Raw genomic sequence first — 25,651 nt, 5'->3', positions numbered from 1 at the left:
GGGTATGGATAACCATTGATGTGTTTGGGGGGGGGGGGTTGTGCCGAAGAAGAAGTGAAAAGGAATTTGCAGGTCGCAGACGCCGAGTCGGTTACGAGGACTGGTACGCGCTTCCAAATGGGCCGACCCATTACTACAGGTGAAGGCTTCTTCCGTATCATATGGTAACGTATTTTTGAGAAATACCATCCTATCCTTTACTATGAAAGGGTATGGGTAGATCTCGATCGTTGATGTGTTTAGGGGGGGGGGGTTGTGCCGAAGAAGTGATTAAAAATGCAGATTCAGTTACGAGGACTGGTACGACCGGGTACGATTGTTCCACATCTCTGCTACGCTAACAGGCGCCTATGTGAGTCGGAGAGGGACGAGTCTGGTACGAGTAAAGATTGATAATGATCGTGTATTGATCTATGCCTCAATGGGCTGTTTATATAAGTACAAAGTCTTGGACTCCAAGTATGGAAGAGATAGATTACAATTCAAACTACCAAAACTAAACCGGTCAAATATACTCTAATATCCCCCCCCCCCCCCCGCGGTGTCAACGTCGGGCGTGACGATGTTGAGACTGGAGCGTATGTCGGCGAAGGGTGCATTGGGAAGCCCTTTGGTGAAGATGTCAGCAAATTGCGCACTTGTTGGAACATGGAGAACACGAACCTCTCCAAGAGCCACTTTCTCACGAACAAAGTGGGTATCTATCTCAATGTGCTTCGTGTGGCGATGCTGAACTGGATTAGATGCCATATAGACTGCTGAAATATTATCACAGTAAACAATGGTAGCACACTCGAGTGGTTGATGGAGCTCCACGAGGAGTTGCCGGAGCCAGACGGCATCGGCGACAGCATGAGCAATAGCCCGATACTCAGATTCAGCGGAGGACCTGGAAACTGTGTCCTGCCTTTTCGAAGACCAAGAAACAACATTATCACCGAAATAAACACAATAGCCGGATGTGGATCGTCGAGTGTCGGGACACACAGTTTCATTTAGTGTTCTATGGAGAAAAACATTTTTGACATCCAGTTGGTGAATAGGCCATGAAGAGGAAACCACAAGACTAAGAACAACATGAATGGTGCTAGGTTTTACCACAGGAGAAAAGGTCTCATCAAAATCAATGTCGTGTTGCTAGGAAAAACCACGACAAACCCAACGAGATTTGTAGCGAGCAAGAGAACCATCGGCATGAAACTTGTGGCAAAAAACCACACTTGCCAGAGACAATATTAACACCAGGTGGTTTTGGAACTAAAGTCCAGGTGTTTTTTTGCTGTAGAGCATCAAATTCGTCTCGCACAGCAGAAAACCAAAGAGGATCAAGAAGAGCCCGTTTATATGAAGTGGGAATAGGGGAGACAAATGGTGTGGCCGTGAGATTAAGATGGCGAGTAGGGAGATGAAAACCGCGTTTGCCACGAGTACACATGACATGATCGTTGGTGGGAGCTTGAATGGGTACGACACGAGGAGGAATGGGTGGTTACGGACTAGGAGTTATAGGGGAAGAAGAAGCAGGAGGTGTAGAAGATGGGTTGAGGGATGAGGAAGGGGAAAGGTTGTCTGTAACAGGAGTGAAAGGCAGATTGGCTTGTGGAGTATCAGCCGTGGACAGGGTAGTGCTGCTGGTTGATGTGGTGGCAGGTGGGGAAGGTTCCGCGGCCGAGATGATGGGAAGAAGAGAAGATGGATGGGTAGTGGAAGGTGTTGAGGGAGATGAAAAAGCAGTGGTGGCAACGACAAAGGAAAAAACGTGCTCATCAAAGGTGACATGTCGCGAGATAAACAAACGACCAGAAGAGGGATCAAAACATCGATGCCCTTTGTGATCGTTGGAGAGGCCGAGATAAATGGAGGGTAGAGATCGTGGGGCTAGTTTGTGAGCTGTGATGGACATGATGTTAGGAAAGTATAGGCAACCAAAGACCCGAAGATAAAGGTAGTCGGGATCAGATAGAAGAAGATATTGAAAGGGTGTATAGTGAGGACAGGTTTTGGTGGGACAGATGTTAAGAAGAAGGGTAGCAGTGCGTAGAGCTTCGACCCAGAAACAGGGATGATTAGATGCTTGGATAAGTAGAGTGCGTAGGATATCATTGATGGAACGAAGAGAGCGCTCGGCCTTCCTGTTTTGAGAGGAGGTATATGGATAAGAAAAGCGTAGAAGAATGCCATGGGAGAGGAAAAATGTGCGGTTGGTGATGTTGTCGAACTCGCGCCCATTGTCACACTGGATAAAGCGGATAGGTAGGCCAAAGTGCATTTGGACATAGGTGCGAAAGGTGAGAAAAAGTTGATGTACATCAGATTTAGCACGTAGAGGGAACGTTCATATGTAGTGAGAATAATCATCTAAAATCACAAGATAATATTTATAGCCAGAGACACTAGGAATAGGAGAGGTCCATATATCACAATGTAAAAGCTCAAATGGAAAAGTGCTAACAGTAGATGATGTTACAAAAGGAAGCCGAACATGTTTTCCGCATTGGCATGCCTTACAAAGAGAAGAATCATGTGACACGCTAGTGCTAGGAATAGAAAATTCTTGTAGTAGAAACACTACTAGGGAAAAGCCTAGCCATAGCGCGGGCAAGCGCGCTACTAATAAGGCGCTACAACTAAAGCTTAGCAGTAGCGCCTGCTGGCACGCGCTACTGCTATATCTACTTAGTAGTAGCGCTTTCCCAAACAACCGCTACTGCTAATTACTAGTAGCGCTTTCGAGAACAATCGCTACTACTATTATTCCTAGTTCCATTTTTTTTATTTTAGGTCGTATTCATACACCTGTATACAATTTTTCATATAGTAGCAATTTAGAGATTGTTTTAACATCATAATGAGTTATTAAATCACTAGGTGAAAGACTTTGGATTAGTTTCAAGTGCATGGATCCAAAGTAACCAATGGTCACTTTGGATCCATCCATTTGAAACTAATCCATGGTTCTTTCACCAATGACATAATAACTTATCATCATCATCATAATATCATTAACAACTTATCATCATAATATATCATTGTCATATAAATCCTCATAATCATCACTTTCGTCCATGATGAGACATCATATAATAACTTCATCACTAGTTATAATAACAACTCCTCCTAATCATCATCATAGTACTCATAATCACTACTTCTACTCAGCATCACCATCAAGTCTAAGACATTGTAGTCATATATAATCAACACTAACTAATTATTCTTAATACTTAGGACCTACTCCTCTCTCCTAGCTAAAATACCATAAAACAGATAAACCGGTCCTTCACCATAATGGAGAATGGACATAAACCTATCTCCAACTTGTGGCTTGCGCACATTCATTTTGTCTCCAATTATTCGCGTGTGTGCATTCATCACTTTGCACCATTCTTTGATTTTGAGCCTTTCATCATTTGAAGAAATCGAGTATGCAGTATGGTAAGCCTCCGAAGGAGTTGTTCGTAAGCTAACCATATGCATATCACCTTCGGTACATAGCATGTTAGGAACAACCTGCTTCGGGAGCCTCTGTTCAAAAACAAAATAGTAACATATATAGTTAGCAATGTAGTTTACTTAAGAATAATGTATGCAATGAAGTTACCATCATTAACAAAATCTTACCAAGTTTTTGGCAATGAAGTTACCATCAAGCAATTTATGGACTGGTGGCACATATCTAGTATAATTTGGGCTAATAGAGTGACTGGTTTTGAAGGCCTCAACATCTTCTATGAATGAGACAAGATAACCTTTCTCCTCACAATTAAGCTTGGAGTCATAGCTGTAGTATGTGTTGTCTACTACCTTATGAGTATTTCTTGAAGATAAGAAATAAGCTGACAATTACAAATAAATAAGTTTAGTATGGACGGACAATAAATACTTTTAAATTAACAACATAAATTACTGAACTTAACAAATTAGTTTGACAAATTCACATCTAGGTAAAACTGGAGGAATATCCACATCCACCCAGATGTCGATATTATCATCATCATCATAATCTTCGGGACGAATATCAAATCTTATTCACATTCCCTCCTCAAATCCATATTCCTTGCAGAGAGCTTCCCAATTAGACCAACCGAAATGGGGGCGATCGACCGCATTGTAGAACTTAACCAGAAACTCATAACCATGTTTAGTTCTTAAGTGATCCCTCCTCGTCTCCATATTCTCAAAGTCATCTAAACCAAAACCAAGCTTCTCCAATACATATGGTCTAGCATGGCACGGGATGTACTAGTCGAATTGAAAAAAATCCATAAATTACACGTTGAACAAAAGAAGCACAAGTGATGATATTTATTACGATGAAATGCTTGTCGTTGCGTACCGTACAAACATCAAAGGTCTCTTCCAGCTTCACGGTGAAAAACCTATCATTTTGCAGGTGAGGAAACCTGTTGCACACACCACGGTCATCGTAGCAGTACCCACACTCCGGGATCCCATCGTCATCAGACATCTCCTGTGTTCAAAATTCAAAGATTATAACTCGACGACAAAACCCAAAAAATCCGGCATGACCTTTACAAAAAAAAGGACATATTGAGCGCCTGAAATTTCTCAGAATGGAAATTAATCAACACTCCGGCAAAACATAGGCCACTTATCGATGGTCATTGCATTTCAATGGTTCAAAATATGAAAACAAAACATTTGAAAATATGTTATATATAATCCTAACACTAAATAAACTAGTTTTATTAACTACTTACTAAATAAACTAGTTTTATTAACTACTTACTAAATAAACTAGTTCTATTAAGCACTTACTATAAATAAACTAGTTCTATTAAGCACTTACTATAAATAAACTAGTTCTATTAAGTACCTAATATAAATAAACTAGTTATATTAATCACTTACTAAATAAACTATTTTCTATTAAGCACTTGCTAAAAATTCTACTACCCTAGTTTTACCCTAAATTTTCTTACTTCTATTTTATTCAAAACACCTATGATTTGCAAGAATGGAGACAAGGGAGGGAGGGAGGAGAGAGGAGGGGGAGGGTGCGACCGGAGAAGGAGGGGGAGGGGCCGACCGGAGGAGGAAGAGGGAGGGGCGGTGGAAGGAGGAGGAGGAAGGGGTGGTGGGAGGAGGGCTGCCGGCGGAGGAGGGTGGAGGGGGCGGCCGCAGGCGGAGGGAGGAGGGTGCGGTGGGAGGAGGAGGGAGGAGGGTGCGGTGGGAGGAGGAGGAACGGAAGGAGGAAGTACCTCGATGGCGGACGGACGATGGCGGCGGCGGCGACGGATGACGGCGGTTATCGGCGCGGGCGAGAGTGAGGGGGAGAGTGACTGAGAGAGAGGGGTCGGCCGCGCGCGTGGGGATAAGGTAGGGTTAGTAGTAGCGCGGGTACGAAGACGTGCTACAACTAACGAGAATAGCAGTAGCGATGCGCGAGGATGCACGCTACTGCTAAGTTGGACTAGCAGCAGTGCTTTGCTACTAAAAGTGCTACTGCTAAGTTGTCTGTCAAATGCAAAAATACATTGGCCATGAATGATCTTTTTGTGTACAATCTGAATTGTCAATATGAGTCCTCTCCGGTAGGAACCGTAGAAGACTCATATTGCAGCCACAAATTCTACACATAGAGTTCAGTGAAGACCAACTGGTTGTGATAGTTTGAGGAGTAACATATTTAAGGTGGTAAACACCCTGTTCGCGGAGCGAGGTGGGACTAAACTTATGGGCTGAACTTAGTAGTAGCGAGTTTTAAAGAAGTGCGCTGCTGCTAACATCTGTAGCAGTAGCGCGGTTTGTTATAAGGCGCTACTGCTATAACTAGCTGGACGGCGAGGTCATGGCAATTAGAGCAGTAGCGCGGTTTAGTGGGAACGCGCTACTGCTACTTTTCTTTCAGCAGCGCGTTTTCCTTGAACGCGTTGCTGCTAAGTAATAGTAGTGTTGTATTTTGAAGATCACTGCTGGTAAGATTCTGTGTATAAGGTTTTCCCTAGTAGTGAAATGACATCGTTGAAGCATTGGGGTGACCGAGCCGACGATGCCACAGATCAATGCAAGGAGAGGATGAGGCGCGCCATGAAGTGGATAGAGATCATCCGCGCTATTGTAGCGAGCGAGAAGTGTCCCCGTTCTCAGATCCTTCACAGATAAACCAAAATGATCAAAAGCTAGAATGACAAGGTTATCAATGGTAAATTGGCGAACAGAAATAAGATTTTTGATTATAGAAGGAGCAACAAGAATATTGTGGAGTTGAAAATGTTGGAAATATGCCCTAGAGGCAATAATAAATTAGTTATTATTATTATATTTCCTTGTTCATGATAATCGTTTATTATCCATGCTATAATTGTATTGATAGGAAACTCAGATACATGTGTGGATACATAGACAACACCATGTCCCTAGTAAGCCTCTAGCTGACTAGCTCGTTGATCAATAGATGGTCACGGTTTCCTGACCATGGACATTGGATGTCGTTGATAACGGGATCACATCATTAGGAGAATGATGTGATGTTCAAGACCCAATCCTAAGCCTAGCACAAAGATCGTGTAGTTCGTATGCTAAAGCTTTTCTAATGTCAAGTATCTTTTCCTTAGACCATGAGATTGTGCAACTCCCGGATACCCTAGGAATGCTTTGGGTGTACCAAATGGCACAATGTAACTGGGTGGCTATAAAGGTGCACTACGGGTATCTCCGAAAGTGTCTGTTGGGTTAGCACGAATCGAGACTGGGATTTGTCACTCCGTGTAACGGATAGGTATCTTTGGGCCCACTCGGTAGGACATCATCATAATGTGCACAATGTGATCAAGGAGTTGATCGCGGGATGATGTGTTACGGAACGAGTAAAGAGACTTGCCGGTAACGAGATTGAACAAGGTATCGGGATAACGACGATCGAATCTCGGGCAAGTACTATACTGATAGACAAAGGGAATTGTATACGGGATTGATCGAATCCTCGACATCGTGGTTCATCCGATGAGATCATCGTGGAGCATGTGGGAGCCAACATGGGTATCCAGATCCCGCTGTTGGTTATTGACCGGAGAACGTCTCGGTCATGTCTGCATGGTTCCCGAACCCGTAGGGTCTACATACTTAAGGTTCGATGACGCTAGGGTTATAAAGGAAGTTTGTATGTGGTTCCCGAATGTTGTTCGGAGTCCCGGATGAGATCCCGGACGTCACGAGGAGTTCCGGAATGGTCCGGAGGTAAAGATTTATATATGGAAAGTTGTTGTTCGGGTTCCGGGAAAAGTTTGGGTTTTTTTGGTATTGTACCGGGAAGCTTCCAGAAGGTTCCGGAGGATTCCGGAGGGGTCCGGAAGTCCGGAAATTGTTCCACCACGTCCAATACAGCAGCATGGGCTGTAAAGGGGCGCCCTAGCCTTAATGGTCCTGGGGCACCAGCCCCCCCAAGGCCCATGCACATGGGAGAGGGGAAACCCTAAGGGGGAGGGCCTCCACTTGACTTGGGAGGCACTCCTCCCCCCCTTGGCCGCCGCCCCCAAACCTAGATGGGATCTAAGGGGGCCGGCCCCCTTCTCTCACCACCTATAAATAGTGGAGGGTTGGGAGGGTAGCCGCACCCCAAGTTCTGGCGCAGCCCTCCCCCTCTCCCAAGTACTCCTCCTCTCCCGCGGTGCTTGGCGATACCCTGCAGGATTGCCACGCTCCTCCACCACCACCACACCGTCGTGCTGCTGCTGGACGGAGTCTTCCCCAACCTCTCCCTCTCTCCTTACTGTATCAAGGCATGGGAGACGTCACCGGGCTGCACGTGTGTTGAACGCGGAGGTGCCGTCCGTTCGGCACTAGCATCTCCGATGATTTGGATCACGACGAGTACGACTCCTTCAACCCCGTTCTCTTGAACGCTTCCGTTTAGCGATCTACAAGGGTATGTAGATGCACTCTCCTTCCCCTCGTTGCTAGTCTCTCCATAGATAGATCTTGGTGACTCGTAGGAAAATTTTGAATTTCTGCTACGTTCCCCAACAGTGGCATCATGAGCTAGGTCTATTGCGTAGATTCTATACACGAGTAGAACACAAAATAGTTGTGGGCGTTGATTTTGTTCAATATGCTTACTGTTACTAGTCCAATCTTGTTTCGACGGTATTGTGGGATGAAGCGGCCCGGACCGACCTTACACGTACACTTACGTGAGACAGGTTCCACCGACTGACATGCACTTGTTGCATAAGGTGGCTCGCGGGTGCCAGTCTCTCCCACTTTAGTCGGAACGGATTCGATGAAAAGGGTCCTTATGAAGGGTAAATAGCAATTGGCATATCACGTTGTGGCTTTTGCGTAGGTAAGAAACGTTCTTGCTAGAAACCCATAGCAGCCACGTAAAACATGCAAACAACAATTAAAGGACGTCTAACTTGTTTTTGCAGGGTATGCTATGTGATATGATATGGTCAAAAGAATGTGATGAATGATATGTGATGTATGAGATTGATCATGTTCTTGTAATAGGAATCACGACTTGCATGTCGATGAGTATGACAACCGGCAGGAGCCATAGGAGTTGTCTTAATTTATTGTATGACCTGCGTGTCATTGAACAACGCCATGTAATTACTTTACTTTATTGCTAACCGGTAGCCATAGTAGTAGAAGTAATAGTTGGCGAGACAACTTCATGGAGACACGATGATGGAGATCATGGTGTCATGCCGGTGACGATGATGATCATGGAGCCCCGAAGATGGAGATCAAAAGGAGCAAAATGATATTGGCCATATCATGTCACTATTTGATTGCATGTGATGTTTATCATGTTTATGCATCTTATTTCTTAGAACGACGGTAGTAAATAAGATGATCCCTCATTAAAATTTCAAGAAAGTGTTCCCCCTAACTGTGCACCGTTGCGAAAGTTTGTCGTTTCGAAGCACCACGTGATGATCGGGTGTGATAGATTCTAACGTTCACATACAACGGGTGTAAGCCAGATTTACACACGCGAAACACTTAGGTTGACTTGACGAGCCTAGCATGTACAGACATGGCCTCGGAACACAAGAGACCGAAAGGTCGAGCATGAGTCGTATAGTAGATACGATCAACATGAAGATGTTCACCGATGATGACTAGTCCATCTCACGTGATGATCGGACACGGCCTAGTTGACTCGGATCGTGTAATCACTTAGATGACTAGAGGGATGTCTATCTGAGTGGGAGTTCATAAGATGAACTTAATTATCCTGAACATAGTCAAAAGGTCTTTGCAAATTATGTCGTAGCTCGCGCTTTAGTTCTACTGTTTTAGATATGTTCCTAGAGAAAATTTAGTTGAAAGTTGATAGTAGCAATTATGCGGACTGGGTCCGTAAACTGAGGATTGTCCTCATTGCTTCGTAGAAGGCTTATGTCCTTAATGCACCGCTCGGTGTGCTGAACCTCGAACGTCGTTTGTGGATGTTGCGAACATTTGACATACACGTTTTGATAACTACGTGATAGTTCAGTGGTTAATGTTAAATGGTTTAGAAATGAGGCACCAAAGACATTTTGAAATGTCGCGGAACATATGAGATGTTTCGAGGGCTGAAATTGGGATTTCATGCTCGTGCCCATGTCAGAGGTATAAGACCTCCGACGAGCTTCTTGGCCTACAAACTAAGGGAGAAAAGCTCAATCGTTGAGCTTGTACTCAGATTGTCTGGGTACAACAATCACTTGAATCGAGTGGGAGTTAATCTTCCAGATGAGATGGTGATGTTTCTCCAAAGTCATTGCCACGAAGCTACTAGAGCTTCGTGATGAACTATAACATATCAGGGATAGATATGATGATCCTTGAAGTATTCGCGATGTTTGACACCGCGAAAGTAGAAGTCAAGTAGGAGCATCAATTGTCGATGGTTAGTAAAACCACTAGTTTCAAGAAGGGCAAGGGCAAGAAGGGATGCTTCATGAAACGGCAAAACAATTGCTGCTCTAGTGAAGACCCAAGGTTGAACCCAAACCCGAGACTAAGTGCTTCTGTAATGAGAGGAACGGACACTAAAGCAGAACCACCCTAGATACTTGGTAGATAAGAAGGCAGGCAAGGTCGACGGAAGTATATTGGATATACATTATGTTAATATGTACTTTACTAGTACTCCTAGTAGCACCAGGGTATTAGATATCGGTTCGGTTGCTAAGTGTTAGTAACTTGAAATAAAAGCTATGGAATAAACGAAGACTAGCTAAAGGTGAGCTGACGATATGTGTTGGAAGTGTTTCCAAGGTTGATGTGATCAAGCATCGCACGCTCCCTCTACCATCGAGATTGGTGTTAAACCTAAATAATTGTTATTTGGTATTTGCGTTGAGCATAGACATGATTGGATTATGTCTATCGCAATATGGTTATTCATTTAAGGAGAATAATGGTTACTCTGTTTATTTGAATAATACCTTCAATGGTCTTGCACCTAAAAGAATGGTTTATTGAATCGCGATCGTAGTGATACACATTTTCATGCCAAAAGATATAAGATAGTAATGATAGTAGCACTTACTTGTGGCACTGCCATGTAAGTCATATTAGTGTAAAACGCATGAAGAAGCTCCATGTTGATGGATCTTTGGACTCACTCATTTCTGAAATGTTTGAGACATGCGAACCATGTCTATTGGTGTATATGCATGAAGAAACTCCATGCAGATGGATCGTTTGGACTCACTTGATTTTGAATCACTTGAGATATGCAAATCATACCACATGGGCAAGATGACTGAAAAGCCTCGTTTTCAGTAAGATGGAACAAGATAGCAACTTGTTGGAAGTAATACATTTTGATGTGTGCGTTCCAATGAGTGCTGAGGCATGCAGTGAATATCGTTATGTACTTACTTCACAGATGATTTGAGTAGATGTTGAGTATATTTACTTGATGAAACACAAGTCTGAATTATTGAATGGTTCAAGTAATTTCAGAGTGAAGTTGAAGATCATCGTGACAAGAGGATAAAATGTCTATGATATGATCATAGAGATGAGTATCTGAGTTACGAGCTTTGGCACACAATTAAGACATTGTGGAAATTGTTTCACAATTAATACCGCCTGGAACACCATAGTGTGATGGTGTGTCCGAACATCATAGTTGCACCCTATTGGATATGGTGCGTACCATGATGTCTCTTATCGAATTACCACTATCGTTCATGGGTTAGGCATTAGAGACAACCGCACTCACTTTAATAGGGCACCACGTAATTCCGTTGAGACGACACCGTTTGAACTATGGTTTGGAGAAACCTAAGTTGTCGTTTCTTAAAAGTTTGGGGCTGCGAAGCTTATGTGAAAAAGTTTCAGGTTGATAAGCTCGAACCCAAAGCGGATAAAATGCATCTTCATAGGACACCCAAAACAGTTGGGTATACCTCCTAATTCAGATCCGAAAGCAATAGGGATTGTTTCTTGAATCGGGTCCTTTCTCGAGGAAAAGTTTCTCTCGAAAGAATTGAGTGGGAGGATGGTGGAGACATGATGAGGTTACTAAACCATCACTTCAACCGGTGTGTAGCAGGGCACAGGAAGTTGTTCATGTGGCACCTACACCAATTGAAGTGGAAGTTGATCATAGTGATCATGATGCTTCGGATCAAGTCACTACCGGACCTCGTAGGTCAACAAGGACGCGTACTACTTCAGAGTGGTACACAATCCTGTCTTAGAGGTCATGTTGCTAGACAACAATGAACCTACGAGCTATGGAGAAGCGATTGTGGGCCCGGATTCCGATGAATGGCTCGAGGCCATAAAATCCGAGAAAGGATCCATGACTTTGGAAGAAATACTTGATGGTCGTAAGGCCATTAGGTACAGGTGGATTTTAAAAGGAAGACAGACAATGATGGTAAGTATCACCATTAAGAAAGCTCGACTTGTCGTTAAGTTTTCCGACAAGTTCAAGGAGTTGACTACGATGAGACTTTATCACTCGTAGCGATGCTAAGAGTCTGTTGTAATTATATTAGCAATTACTGCATGATTTATGAAATCTTGCAGATAGGATGTCAAAACATTGTTTCCTCGACGATATCCTTGAGGAAAGGTTGTATGTGATACAACCAGAAGGTTTTGTCAATCCTGAAGAACGCTAACAAATATGCAAAGCTCCAGCAATCCTTCTAAGGACTGGAGTAAGCATCTCGGAGTTAGAATGTACGCTTTGATGAGATGATCAAAGATTTTGGGTTTATACAAAGTTTATGAGAAACTTGTAATTCCAAAGAAGTGAGTGGGAGCACTATAGAATTTCCGATGAGTATATGTTGTTGACATATTGTTGATCAGAAATGATGTAGAATTTCTGGAAAGCATATAGGGTTATTTGAAAGGTGTTTTTCAATAGAAAAAACCTGGAATAAAGCTACTTGAACATCGAGCATCAAGATCTATGAGGATAGATCAAAAACGCTAAATGGTACTTTCAAATGAGCACATACCTTGACATTATCTTGAAGGTGTTCAAGATGGATCAGTCAAAGAAGGAGTTCTTGCCTGAGTTGTAAGGTATGAAGTTAAGAGTTAAAGCTCGACCACGACAGAAGAGAGAGAAAGGACGAAGGTCGTCCCCTATGCTTCAGACGTAGGCTCTATAGTATGCTATGTTGTGTACCGCACCAGAAGTGTGCCTTGCCATGATTCAGTCAAGGGGTACAAGAATGATCCAGGAGTGGATCATTGGACAGCGGTCAAAATTGTCCTTGGAGTAAATAAGGACATGTTTCTCGATTATGAAGGTAATAAAGAGTTCGGCGTAAAGGGTTACGTCGATGCAAGCTTTAACACCAATCCGAATGACTCTGGGTAGCAAACCGGATACGTATAGTGGAGCAACCATTTGGAATAGCTCCAAGTGGAGCGTGGAAGCAGCATTTACAATATGACCTAGAGATTTGCGAAATACATACGGATCTGAATGTTGCAGACCCATTGACTAAAAGCTCTCTCACAAGCAAAACATGATCAAACCCCAGAATTCATTGAGTCTTAATCACATGGTGATGTGAACTAGTAAACTCTTTGGATGTTGGTCACATGGCGATGTGACCTATCAGTGTTAATCACATGGCGATGTGAACTAGATTATTGACTCTAGTGCAAGTGGGAGACTGTTGGAAATATTCCCTAGAGGCAATAATTAATTAGTTATTATTATTATATTTCCTTGTTCATGATAATTGTTTATCATCCATGCTATAATTGTATTGATAGGAAACTCAGATACATGTGTGGATACATAGACAACACCATGTCCCTAGTAAGCCTCTAGTTGACTAGCTCGTTGATCAATAGATGGTCACGGTTTCCTGACCATGGACATTGGATGTCGTTGATAACGGGATCACATCATTAGGAGAATGATGTGATGGACAAGACCCAATCCTAAGCCTAGCACAAAGATCGTGTAGTTCGTATGCTAAAGCTATTCTAATGTCAAGTATCTTTTCCTTAGACCATGAGATTGTGCAACTCCCGGATACCGTAGGAATGCTTTGGGTGTACCAAACGGCACAACGTAACTGGGTGACTATAAAGGTGCACTACGGGTATCTCCGAAAGTGTCTGTTGGGTTGGCACGAATCGAGACTGGGATTTGTCAATCTGTGTGACGGATAGGTATCTCTAGGCCCACTCGGTAGGACATCATCATAATGTGCACAATGTGATCAAGGAGTTGATCACGGGATGATGTGTTACGGAATGAGTAAAGAGACTTGCCGGTAACGAGATTGAACAAGGTATCGGGATACCGACGATCGAATCTCGGGCAAGTACTATACCGGTAGACAAAGGGAATTGTATACAGGATTGATCGAATCCTCGACATCGTGGTTCATCCGATGAGATCATCGTGGAGCATGTGGGAGCCAACATGGGTATCCAGATCCCGCTGTTGGTTATTGACCGGAGAACGTCTCGGTCATGTCTGCATGGTTCCCGAACCCGTAGGGTCTACATACTTAAGGTTCGATGACGCTAGGGTTATAAAGGAAGTTTGTATGTGGTTCCCGAATGTTGTTCGGAGTCCCGGATGAGATCCAGGACGTCACGAGGAGTTCCGGAATGGTCCGGAGGTAAAGATTTATATATGGAAAGTTGTTGTTCGGGTTCCGGGAAAAGTTTGGGTTTTTCTAGTATTGTACCGGGAAGCTTCCAGAAGGTTCCGGGGGATTCCGGAGGGGTCCGGAGGTCCGGAAATTGTTCCACCACGTCCAATACAGCAGCATGGGCTGTAAAGGGGCGCCCTAGCCTTAATGGGCCAGGGGCACCAGCCCCCCCAAGGCCCATGCGCATGGGAGAGGGGAAACCCTAAGGGGGAGGGCCTCCACTTGACTTGGGAGGCACTCCTCACCCCCTTGGCCGCCGCCCCCAACCCTAGATGGGATCTAAGGGGGCCGGCCCCCTTCTCTCACCACCTATAAATAGTGGAGGGGTGGGAGGGCAGCCGCACCCCAAGTTCTGGCGCAGCCCTCCCCCTCTCCCAAGTACTCCTCCTCTCCCGCGGTGCTTGGCGATACCCTGCAGGATTGCCACGCTCCTCCACCACCACCACGCCGTCATGCTGCTACTAGACGGAGTCTTCCCCAACCTCTCCCTCTCCCCTTGCTGGATCAAGGCATGGGAGACGTCACCGGGCTGCACGTGTGTTGAACGCGGAGGTGCCGTCCGTTCGGCACTAGGATCTCCGGTGATTTGGATCACAACGAGTACGACTCCTTCAACCCCGTTCTCTTGAACGCTTCTGCTTAGCGATCTACAAGGGTATGTAGATGCACTCTCCTTCCCCTAGTTGCTAGTCTCTCCATAGATAGATCTTGGTGACTCGTAGGAAAATTTTGAATTTCTGCTACGTTCCCCAACAGAAAATTGGCATGATCTATTTGCATAGAAGAGTGACCGGTGCAAGAGACGAGAACAAGGGAGCCGTCGCCTGTGGTGATGGAAGAATAAGCGGAAGGAAAACAAGTTGACAGAATATTCATATTTGAAGACATATGTGAGGATGCACCAAAATCGAAAATCCAATCCGTACCTTGGTTATTGAGTGCAAACTTGTTCATGGTCGCGATGAAGGCGACTTGATCCCAGGCTAGCTGTGGTGGAGTAGCTGGCATGGGTGAAGCAGGGCCCTAGGCGTAGGGCGCATAGGGTACCGGCAGGTAGCCGTGAGGTGATCCTTGGATGGCTGGCGATGGAGAGGTCGTGGCACTATAGACATGAGGCGGTGGCCACGGACCAAGAAGGTCGGGAGCATCGGTAGCAGGGCGAAGGCCCGGGCTCCAGTTGCCGGTGTACGAGGGAGGAGCGCCGTATGGAGACGGCGCAGAACAGGGCAGGGGCCATGCCTGAACTAAACCAGTCCAGGGGTCATGCTGAGGTGGCCAAGAAGCGGGAGCAGCGGCCGATGGAGGAGGCGTAAGTGGTGCAACCGATGGTGGTGGAGCAGCAGGTCGAGGCTACGGCGGCCGGTAGACGGGGTTTTTGCCCCGATAGTTAGGGCTCGGGCGCCAGCCTGAAGGAGCCGAGGATGAAGGCGTCGGTGGAGCAGGCGATGGAGGCTGCACAGATGGTGCAGAGGGTCGGGCGACGTGAAACACCTGGGGAGGACGCTTTGCCTTGCGCGCCTGGTTCTGTGCCTCGAGCTGCAAGATGGAGCGGACCTCCGTGAAGGAGGGGTAGGGTCACAGCATAGGGATGAAGGCGACCTGCTTCTCGAACTATTCCCCGAGGCCGACGAGGAGAGCGTTGATGAGGGTCCGATCGTCAACATGATCACCGAGCTCACGTAGTTCTTCGCCAATCGCCTTGATGCATTGGCAATATACAGTGACCGGAGAGTCACCTTGGATGCTGGTGCGGAGCTCGATGTATAGCGCGTTAACACACGCATTAGAGTTGTCCTAGAAGAGCTGCTGAAGAGAGGCCCAAAGTTCAGTGATGGTGGCACCATCGTTGGAGATGAGGTTGAAGAGCTTTGTGGAGATGCGCGTATATATCCATTGAATGACGGTGAGGTCATCCTTGATCCAGCGAGGGTCGGTCAGCCGCAGGGGAGCAGCTGGATTGATGTGATGGCGGAGACCGCAGCGGCCGAGGTGGACATAGAAGAGGTGGCGCCAATGGTAGAAGTTGTGGGCGGCAAGGTCTAGGGTTATCAGGATGAAAGGTGAGACATCGGCGATAGTATTGGCGAGGGAGAGCTCAGGTGGTTGGGTGGGGTAGGGTTTTGGGTAGGGGTTGAAGAGGATGGAGGAGCAGCGTCGGCGGCGCGGAACTCGGTGATAGTGTAGAGCCGCCGCCGCGGCAGCGGGGGAGGAGTTAGCGGCAAAGCCATGCCGAGGTAGAAACCTAGGCGTCTGATAACATAAAGATTGATAATGATTGTGTATTGATCTATGCCTCAATGGGCTGTTTACATAAGTACAAAGTTTTGGAGTCCCAAGTATGAAAGGGACAGATTACAATTCAAACTACCAAAACTGAACCGGCCGAATATACTCTAATAGCGAGCACGCCCACTCGTACTAATGCCATGTTCCATCCTGGATGCCGGGAAACCCCTGGGGATGCTATCTCTTGTTCTTTGTCAATCTATAATCCTCACTGGATGGTTATAAGTTCACCTAGAGAGAGGGAAAACACTTGAGTCCATGGCGCGATCTTGGAACAAACGCCAAACATCTTGTCAAGGCGAAGATTCTCTGATTCCCATCTTTGCGGTGATTCTCCCCTGACCCCGTACCCCCCACGCCGCCTCCCTGAGCGACGCGGCCGGGGCGGCCTCCTCTCCCCTTTCATCCAGCACTCCCCCGTGCCTCCCCATTCCCGCCACCGCCATCGGCTGGCACGACCCGACATTGCCCGCGCGACGCTGGGGCGTGGCCAGCGGCGGCGGCCTCTTCCTTTCCCTGTCGCAGACGCTCGGCTCGGGTGGGTCTGCTCCGGCGGCGGTGCAGCTCGGCGGCGGCGTTCCAGCCTTGGTCGGGTGGCGGTGATGCGGCGGCGTGGCCCCTTGGCGACGATGGCCGCTGGATGCGAGCGCTAGCTGGCGGCGCCCTACAGGCCTAGATCTGGGCCCTTTGGGCCCGATCTGGGTCAGGGCGGGCCGATTTGGATTCCACCTGGTCGCTTCCAGCTGGCCTGGCAAGCTTCTTGCGATGGGTGTGGCGGCTACTGTGCTGCGTTGGCTGCATCACGGCGGGCGGGAGCTTCACGGGCCCGATCTGGGCTCGACCGGGCAGTTGGCCTGGTGTGCTCTTCCTGCTGCCTCCGGTCTGCTACCGCCTAAGCCGGTGGAGGTTCTCCCTTCCCACGCGGCTGCGGTACTGCCGGCCCGTGTCTACAGTTGCTTCGGTTAGGTCCGGCTGGCCTCGCAACATTTGTCATGGTGAGACGTCGATGGTGTCCTCAAGACTGTGTTGGCGCATGTTGGTGGGCGGCAAGCGTGGTGGAGCCGACGATTGGTCCTGGGGTGTGGGGTAGGGGTCGAGAGAAATCTCTGTCGGCTCTTGTTGGCACCGACGAGGTGACGCCTGTGGGTGCCACCATCCTTCTGGAAGGGCGTCGGGTGTACCTCTCCCTCACTTCCCTTCATGTACCGGGAGAAATCCTAGGATCCGTCCGGGCAGCAGCGTCGTCATCGTCACAGTCCTTCTTGAAGGTGTTGCTTGATACGCGGCAATTCGGCGGCATAGGAGCGTGGTGGAATTCTCCGGAGGGCGCAGCGGTTGCGGGGTACCGTCGCTTTTGTCGATCCTACGCTGTTGGCATTCTTTCTCTTATTTTTCTCTTGTTGTTCTTTTGGGCGTGACTATTCTGTTTGCCCCAGCGATGGTCGAATAGTTGTATCGGATGGTTGCTATATTAATATAGCGGGGCGAAAGCCTATTTCGAGGGGAAGATTCTCTGATCAATGGTACAAGTTCGCCGCATGGCACAAAGCCCCTTCCATGTTGAAGAAATCGAGTTTGGTTATGCCATAGGCCCACAGCCACACCAGACATGCGCACCAAAAGGGTGAAGAGTGACCGATTGTGGTGGGATCAAGAAGGAGATACGTCTGAGGAAGAGGATGATCTGCGAGATGGAAGATGAAGCTAAGGGGGGAAAAGAACCGGAGACGTAAAGACATCAGCTCTAGTGTCCTTGCACCTATGAAGTCAGTCCAGTGCTTTGGGGTGGAAAGCAAGATGCGATATGAGAAGGTCTATGACGAGTCTTCATCACGGTCTACACTAATTCACCATCGTCATTAGACTTATCGCTTGGAGTCAAGGAAAAACTCCTGAATCGAGTTGGCATGATTAAGATACAACACCGTTCGAGGGATGCTAAACAGGTGGCACACAAGATTGCTAGATTTTCTTATCATTCAGATCCTCTATTTTCCGGGACTGAAAAGTTTCATTTTGGGAGACGTTTGGAACGAAAACATGTATATTTGACAAAGCATGGAGAATCACTTCTCAAGTATTTGAATCACGTCATGAGTAGGAGTAGAAGAACACAAGTAATACCAATACTGTGGTGGATGGGGCAACGTATCCGCATTCTGTGACTACACCGTTATTAGACGTAGGATTTGTGGGAACTGGCTCAACCCTCTATGGGTGGCCTATCTCATGTATATATAATGATACACAATATACAGGTTACACAGTTGGACTACGTTACAAAGTCTAACACCCTCCCTCAATCTCAACTCACTCCTGATGCATCTAGGAGGTTGAGATTGCGCCTATAGACCTCAAACATGGGAGAAGGTAGAGGCTTGGTGAAGATGTCGGCAAGTTGATCCTTTGAGGAGATAAACTTGATCTGTAGTAGCTTCTGTGCAACACGTTCCCTCACAAAATGATAGTCAATCTCAATGTGCTTGGTTCGTGCATGGAACACCGGGTTTGTCGAAAGAAACGTAGCACCGATGTTGTCACACCAAAGAACTGGAGGATGTGACTGGGAGATTCCCAGTTCTCAAAGCAGAGACTCAATCCAGATAAGCTCAGCAGTCGCATTGGCAACTGCTTTGTACTCAGCCTCAGCGCTGCTGCGAGAAACAGTGGCCTGCTTGCGTGCACTCCAGGCGACCAAATTAGGACCCAGAAATACAGCATGTCCCCCCGTGGATCGCCTGTCATCTGGACACCCAGCCCAATCAGCATCTGAGAATGCAGAGAGAACAGTAGAGGAACTGGGTCGCAAGTGAAGACCATAGGAGACCGTGAGACGCACATAACGAAGAATGCGCTTCACAGCAGACCAGTGTGCATCTGTAGGAGCATGAAGATACTGACATACCCTGTTGACCGCAAAAGAAAGATCAGGACAAGTGATAGTCAGATACTGCAAACCACCAACAATACTCCGATACTCTGTAGCATCCGTCGAAGAAAGAGGAGAACCAGCAGTGGCCGAGAGCTTATCCGTAGAGGACATGGGCGTGGATGATGGCTTACACTTGAGCATACCAGCACGGCGCAAGAGATCAAAAGAGTACTTTTTCTGAGTGAGAGCCAAGCTGCCACGAGACTGATGTGCAACCCCAATGCCCAGAAAGAAGTGTAACTGTCCCAAGTCTTTAACCGCAAAATCTCTGCCAAGAGCAGTCACAAGAGCATCAACAGCCGTCGCAGAAGAACTGACCAGAATAATATCATCCACGTACACAAGCAAATACACAGTCAGACTGGGGCGCTGAAATAAGAATAGCGAGCTGTCGGCTGTCGACGGAACGAATCCATGAGTACGAAGAGCCGAAGCGAGACGAGCATGCCAAGCACGAGGTGCCTGTTTCAGTCCATAGAGCGCCTTCGTCAAACGACAGAGATGATGAGGCTGATCTGGATCAACAAATCCTGGCGACTGCCTCATGTAAACCTCCTCTTCAAGCAACCCATGGAGAAAAGCATTCTGCACATCGAGCTGTCGGAGAGACCAACCACGAGAGACCGCAAGAGATAAAAGAAGCCGGATGGTAGTAGGCTTAACCACCGGGCTGAATGTGTCCTCGTAGTCCAGACCCTGTCGCTGTTTGAATCCTCTAGCCACAAGACGCGCCTTGTAGCGATCAATAGACCCGTCTGCATGTCTCTTGACTTTGAAAACCCACTTCGAATCAATGATGTTGACAGGAGGCGGAGGAGGAACCAATGTCCATGTCTCATTATGTAGAAGAGCATGGTACTCTTGCTCCATAGCTGCTCGCTAGTGAGGGATACTCATAGCAACCTCATAGTGACGTGGTTCATCAATGGGATCTGCAACAGAATGAGCAAGACAGGCAGCCAGATATGTAACCGTACCATCATGACGCTGCTTGGGTTGGACAATACCACTGCGGCTAAGTGTATGCGGGCGTTGCGGTGCAACGAGAACAGGAGCCGGCGGTGCCAACACAGTGGAGGATGGCGGGAGATCGGGCGACGGGAGCCCAGGCGAAGACTCGGGCGAGTCGTCAGTAGGCCCGGCCGACCCAGGCGAAGGGGGCGGCAGGGATGGACTGGCGGGTGACGACGGAGGCGAGGCCTCACGTGCAGGCTTGGACGGAGGCGGAGACCGCTGGAGCCGCCCCAGAGAGGGCGTCGGTGTGGCGGGCCGCGCTTCATCCGTCGTGGGCCGCGACCCGACTGGCGGGGACGGCGCCTTGGATGACACTGGCCCGATGTCGGAGGCCAGCACCGGTCCAGTTGCATGGACAGGCACGGCGCCAGAGGCGGGGTCGATGACGTGTGCATGCACGTGCACTGATCGATCAACATGCGCGACGGGAGTTGTATCCGGAAGAAGTTCCAAGCGAGCACCACGTCCAATACCTGCACCATGGTTAGGTAACAACACAGGCGAATATGCAACATCTTCAAATTGGCCAAGCATAAGAGGAGATGAATGCATAGATGGTGGTGTGGCAGGTTGGTGCGGCATGGAGGAAAAAGGAAAGACGTTCTCATCAAAGACAACATCACGAGATATATAGACACGATTTGTTGGCACATGGAGGCACTTATAGCCTTTATGGAGAGAGCTATAACCTAGAAACACACATTTCTTAGACCAAAATTCAAGCTTTCTAAAATTATATGGACGAAGATGGGGCCAACAAGCGCACCCGAACACCTTAAAGAAGGTATAATCAGGAATTTCATGTAAAAGGAGCTCAATAGGAGTTTTCATATTAATGACACGCGTAGGTAGCCGGTTAATAAGAAAACATTTGTAGCGAAAGCATCACTCCAAAAACGAAAAGGGACGGACGCATGAGCCAGGAGTGTGAGGCCGGTCTCAACTATATGTCGATGCTTGCGCTCAACCGCGACGTTCTGCTGATGTGTATGAGGACATGGTAAACGATGAGAGATCCCAAGCTTATTAAAGAAAGAATTGAGGTTGCGATATTCGCCCCCCCCCCCAATCAGACTGAACATGAATAATCTTATGCTTGAGAAGACGTTCTACATGCACTTGAAACTGAATGAATATATCAAACACATCAGATTTGCGCTTAAGAAGATAAAGCCAGGTAAAGCGACTATAGGCATCAATAAAGCTAACATAATAGTTGTGGCCACTCACAGAAGTTTGAGCGGGACCCCACACATCAGAGAACACAAGTTCAAGAGGACTCGTTACTTGACGAGTAGAGGAAACAAATGGTAACTGATGACTTTTGCCTTGTTGACAGGCAACACACGGGCATCTCCTTATTACTAGACTCAATAGGCAGCTCATGACGGTGAAGTATATGACGAACTATGGGAGTGGCAGGGTGACCAAGGCGAGAGTGCCACTGGGACGGCGACACACGAACACCACTGAAGACGCGCGGGGCGGATGGATCCTCCAAGCGGTATAAGCCATGGCTGAGACGACCACTAAGCAGAATTTCCCAGGTGGCTCGGTCCTTAACAAAAAGATCAAACGGGTGAAATTCACATAGGACATTGTTATCAAGAGTGAGTTTGGGAACAGATAATAGATTAAGAGTCACCGAGGGGACCCGTAAAATATTACGAAGATGAAGCTGCCTAGATGGATGACTAGTTAAGAGAGATGCTTGACCAACGTGAGAGATGGGCATACCTACACCATTGGCGGTGTGAACCTTGTCGTGACCGTAGTATGGCTGAGAGGTGGACAGCTTGGTGAGCTCGTTCGTCATATGATTCGTGGCGCCAGTGTCCATATACCATGCAGGATCAATCGGATATGATGGTGTATAGCCAGGGTCGACGCGTGTATCCTTGCTCTGGGCGGCAACATGAGCATCAGGAGGGCCAAAATCCGCCATGGCAAACTGTCGCTCATTACCTTTGCCATCATTACCAATGCCCAGGAAGCTCCGCTAAAACCTCTTGTGGCACTTGGAGGCAACATGCCTCTCACGTCCACATAGTTGACAGCGTACCGGGCCTCCGCCCGAGGGTGGCGCTGTCGGGGTGGTGACGCGGGCAGGCGGCATGGACGCAGGGGGGCGCTGGCCTCGCGAGGCCCAGAACGCCGCGGGCTGGTCGGCAATGGTGTCGGTGGCGCGGCGAGCTTCAATGCGTTGCTCGGTGAAGAGCAGCCGGGAGAAGAGCTCATGCGGCGGAAGTGGCGGCTTGGCATTGTGGACGGCCTCGGCGAGGTTGTCGTAGTCTGCATCAAGACCCTTAATAACATAGCCAGCGAACTCCTCATCACTCAATGGTCGACCGATAGAGGTCAGTGTATCCGCCAAGACCTTGAGTTTGTTGAAGTATGTTGTGACCGAGGAATCCAGTTTCTTGACATCGTCAAGCTTGCTGCGAAGAGCCATCGAGTGGGCGGTGGAGGTCTGGGCAAACGCATATTCCAGAGTCGTCCACGCATCCAAGGAGGAGGCAGCAAAGAGGCAAAGGCCAGCGACCCCGTCTCCAAGGGAACCCTGGATGGCGGAGAGGATCGCTTGGTCCTGTTGTACCCACAGACGGTGCGTCGGGTTGATGGCCGGGCCATGGACGGTGTCAATGACCTGCGGCGGACACGGCAGGGATCCATCGACATAACCAAGGAGGGAGCGGCTGCGGAGCAGCGGTAGAACCTTGGCACGCCAAAACAAATAGTTGTCCGGCGTGAGACGAATCGTGATGAGATTGTCGAAGTGGAACGGCCCGGGGATCACAGCGGCGTCGGTAGCAGCTACCACAGGAACCGCCGGGATTGCAGGTGGTCCACCCACACGTGGATCGTCGGAGCCTCCCGAGGCCGCTGCCATGAGGGCGAGTGTCGGGGACGAGGCGGCGGACGAGGCGGCAGTAGACGCCGATGGCGCCACCATCGTGGCGGAGTAGGCCGCCGCGGTTGTCGGTGCAGGAGACGGCGGGATCGGGGCGGAGAAGAGCGAACCCACCGCCGTGGTGCCGAAGAAGTGCTGCGTCGACGAGGCACCGGCGCGAGCGGGGAGATTTAGGAGAGCAGCCAGCGATGCGGGGATCGTCCCGGAGCTGGCGGAGCTAGATGCGGAAGCGGACATGGCAGCGGCGGCGGCGGCCCGAAGGTCTAGGGCACGGCGGCGGCGGCGACTGTGGTGAAGGTGGGTTAGGTCCTAGGTTTAGGCTGATACCATATTAGACGTAGGATTTGTGGGAACTGGCTCAACCCTTTAGGAGTGGCCTATCTCACGTATATATAATGATACACAATATACAGGTTATACAGTTGGACTACGTTACAAAGTCTAACAATCGTCTACGACGTTGATAATATTCAATATATTTCATGTATGTATAACAGCAGGAAACGAAATCAGGAACGTGGTTATAGGCGTCCACTCAATCTGTTTTATTATCATCCGGCCGGCTAGCTGTCCTGCAGCGCCTGGAGCAGCGCCGAGCGGAGGTCGTCGGCGTCCTGCATCGAGGTTGGCACGTCCACGAGGACGTCTTGCAGGGTCACGCCCTGCACGTGGCTAACGCAGGCATGCTGCACCTGCAGCTCCAGTGACCGGAGGGCGCCCATCAGCTGCGCGGGAGCGTGGGTGGCAGTGGTGGTCACACGCACGGCGGCCCCGTCTCGTCCCACCATCCGCACGTCCACCGTTTCATCTACCTGCAGGAACTTGGAAGCTGTACCACCGCGAGAAGCGGCGGCCGCAGCTCCCTTCTCCAATGTCTTGTTGGCCTCGTCCTCGAGGTGCGCTACGCGGGTGCGTAGCTCTCCGATGTAGGTGGCAGCGTCAGCAAGGAGTGATGCCTTGTCCATACGGGACACGTTGGGGACGACAGCGCGGAGGTCGCAAAATCGACGGTCCAATTTGTCGCGGCCTGCCGCTCGGCCTGCACGTGGTTGACGGTTTGGCGAGACTCGGAGCGGGGCCCGGGTTTCCGGCCACGCCGCTTACCATTGGACAGCGGCGTTGCCGTGACGCTCGACGGCAGCTCCGAGAGCTCAGGGCTCCGGGGAAGAGTGCTCCCCATAGGCGCCCACAGCTCCCTGTCCTCGTTCTGGGACATCGTGCCGTCGTCGAACGGCCATTGCTCGTGAAGCAGGGGCACGAACTCGACCACGTGTTGGCCCACCGTGGAGAATTGGGAGGACGCCGAGGGTGGAAGGAAGCAGGAGGACGGAGAGAGTAGATTGTCCATGGACGGCACCTCGATATCGCTGCTCTGTCGCCTAGGAGTGACAAGCACAGATATGATTACATACCATCGCTTGGGTACTTTTTATACTGGTGCCAAGTTACCCTTAAAAAAAATATACTGGTGTCAAGTTTGCGGGGTTTTTTGGCGGGGAAGAGCTAAGTTTGGGGTTTTTAGGGTTTTTTCTTTTTTATATGTTATGCACTTGACTGAGACTTGATTAAATCTCGGTCGACTCCTAGTCACACCCTTTTATTTTTCTTTTTATTTGAAGAAACTGAGCCGATACATGCCGCCTCTTTCTTTTTGGGAATAGCAACCCAAGTCTTGCAATAAAAGGGAAATCCTCGCGAGCGCGTGTGTGATGCCTCTTGCTACCCCCTACCTATTTGGATTTACCTACGGCTCGATCAGCGAACCGGCCTGTGATTGGATGGTTAGGAGGACAGTGGTATCCCCAGCACATCAGATTTCAGGTTTTAAATTTCACACTGGTGTTCGCATTATTTCTGCATTTATTCCAGGCTTTTTAGCGATGAGCATTCAGCGGAGGAGACGTTCTCGTCGACTACAAAGGCGTTTGTGATGACTTCATTAATTTTAAAATGATGTGTCAGCTCAGTCTCTCAGAGGTGCTCATAAAGGAAGAGTGTGCGTGCCTTTATAGGAGTGAGTGTATGTACTTATGTATGAGCGTCTGCTTCAATATTGTATTAAAAAACCTACAAATCGACCACGTTAGCGAAAAAAGCTCTTAAACGAGGGTGCACATTACAACTTTTTTCCTTTATTCCTCTTTTCTCTCTGGTCCAATCTAATAACAAGGGTGTGTATATATGCACTGATCCATGAGACACAGCTAACAAGCCTTGTACCGTACAAACCTTTCTAGGATAGTAGTACTACTTAGAGCATCTTCAACAACAACAACCTATAATAGGGTATACCCGCAAAAAAAACATATAATAGGGTAGAAAAAGTCCTTGATGTAAAACTTGAGACACCAAAAAGTGATTTTTAATGTCTCGGAAAATGCTCATTTTCAATAG

General features: G+C 48.2%; 1 pseudogene; it reads right to left on the bottom strand.

The window, feature by feature from the left end:
• Positions 1-23,785: 23,785 nt before the first annotated feature.
• Positions 23,786-24,605, bottom strand: LOC123097473 (transcription factor MYC2-like; annotated as a pseudogene).
• Between the last annotated feature and the right edge of the window lie 1,046 nt (positions 24,606-25,651).

The sequence above is a fragment of the Triticum aestivum genome, chromosome 1B, assembly GCF_018294505.1.
Source record: "Triticum aestivum cultivar Chinese Spring chromosome 1B, IWGSC CS RefSeq v2.1, whole genome shotgun sequence".
NCBI classification, from domain to species: Eukaryota; Viridiplantae; Streptophyta; class Magnoliopsida; order Poales; family Poaceae; genus Triticum; species Triticum aestivum.
This window is presented reverse-complemented; position numbering and strand designations above follow the sequence as displayed.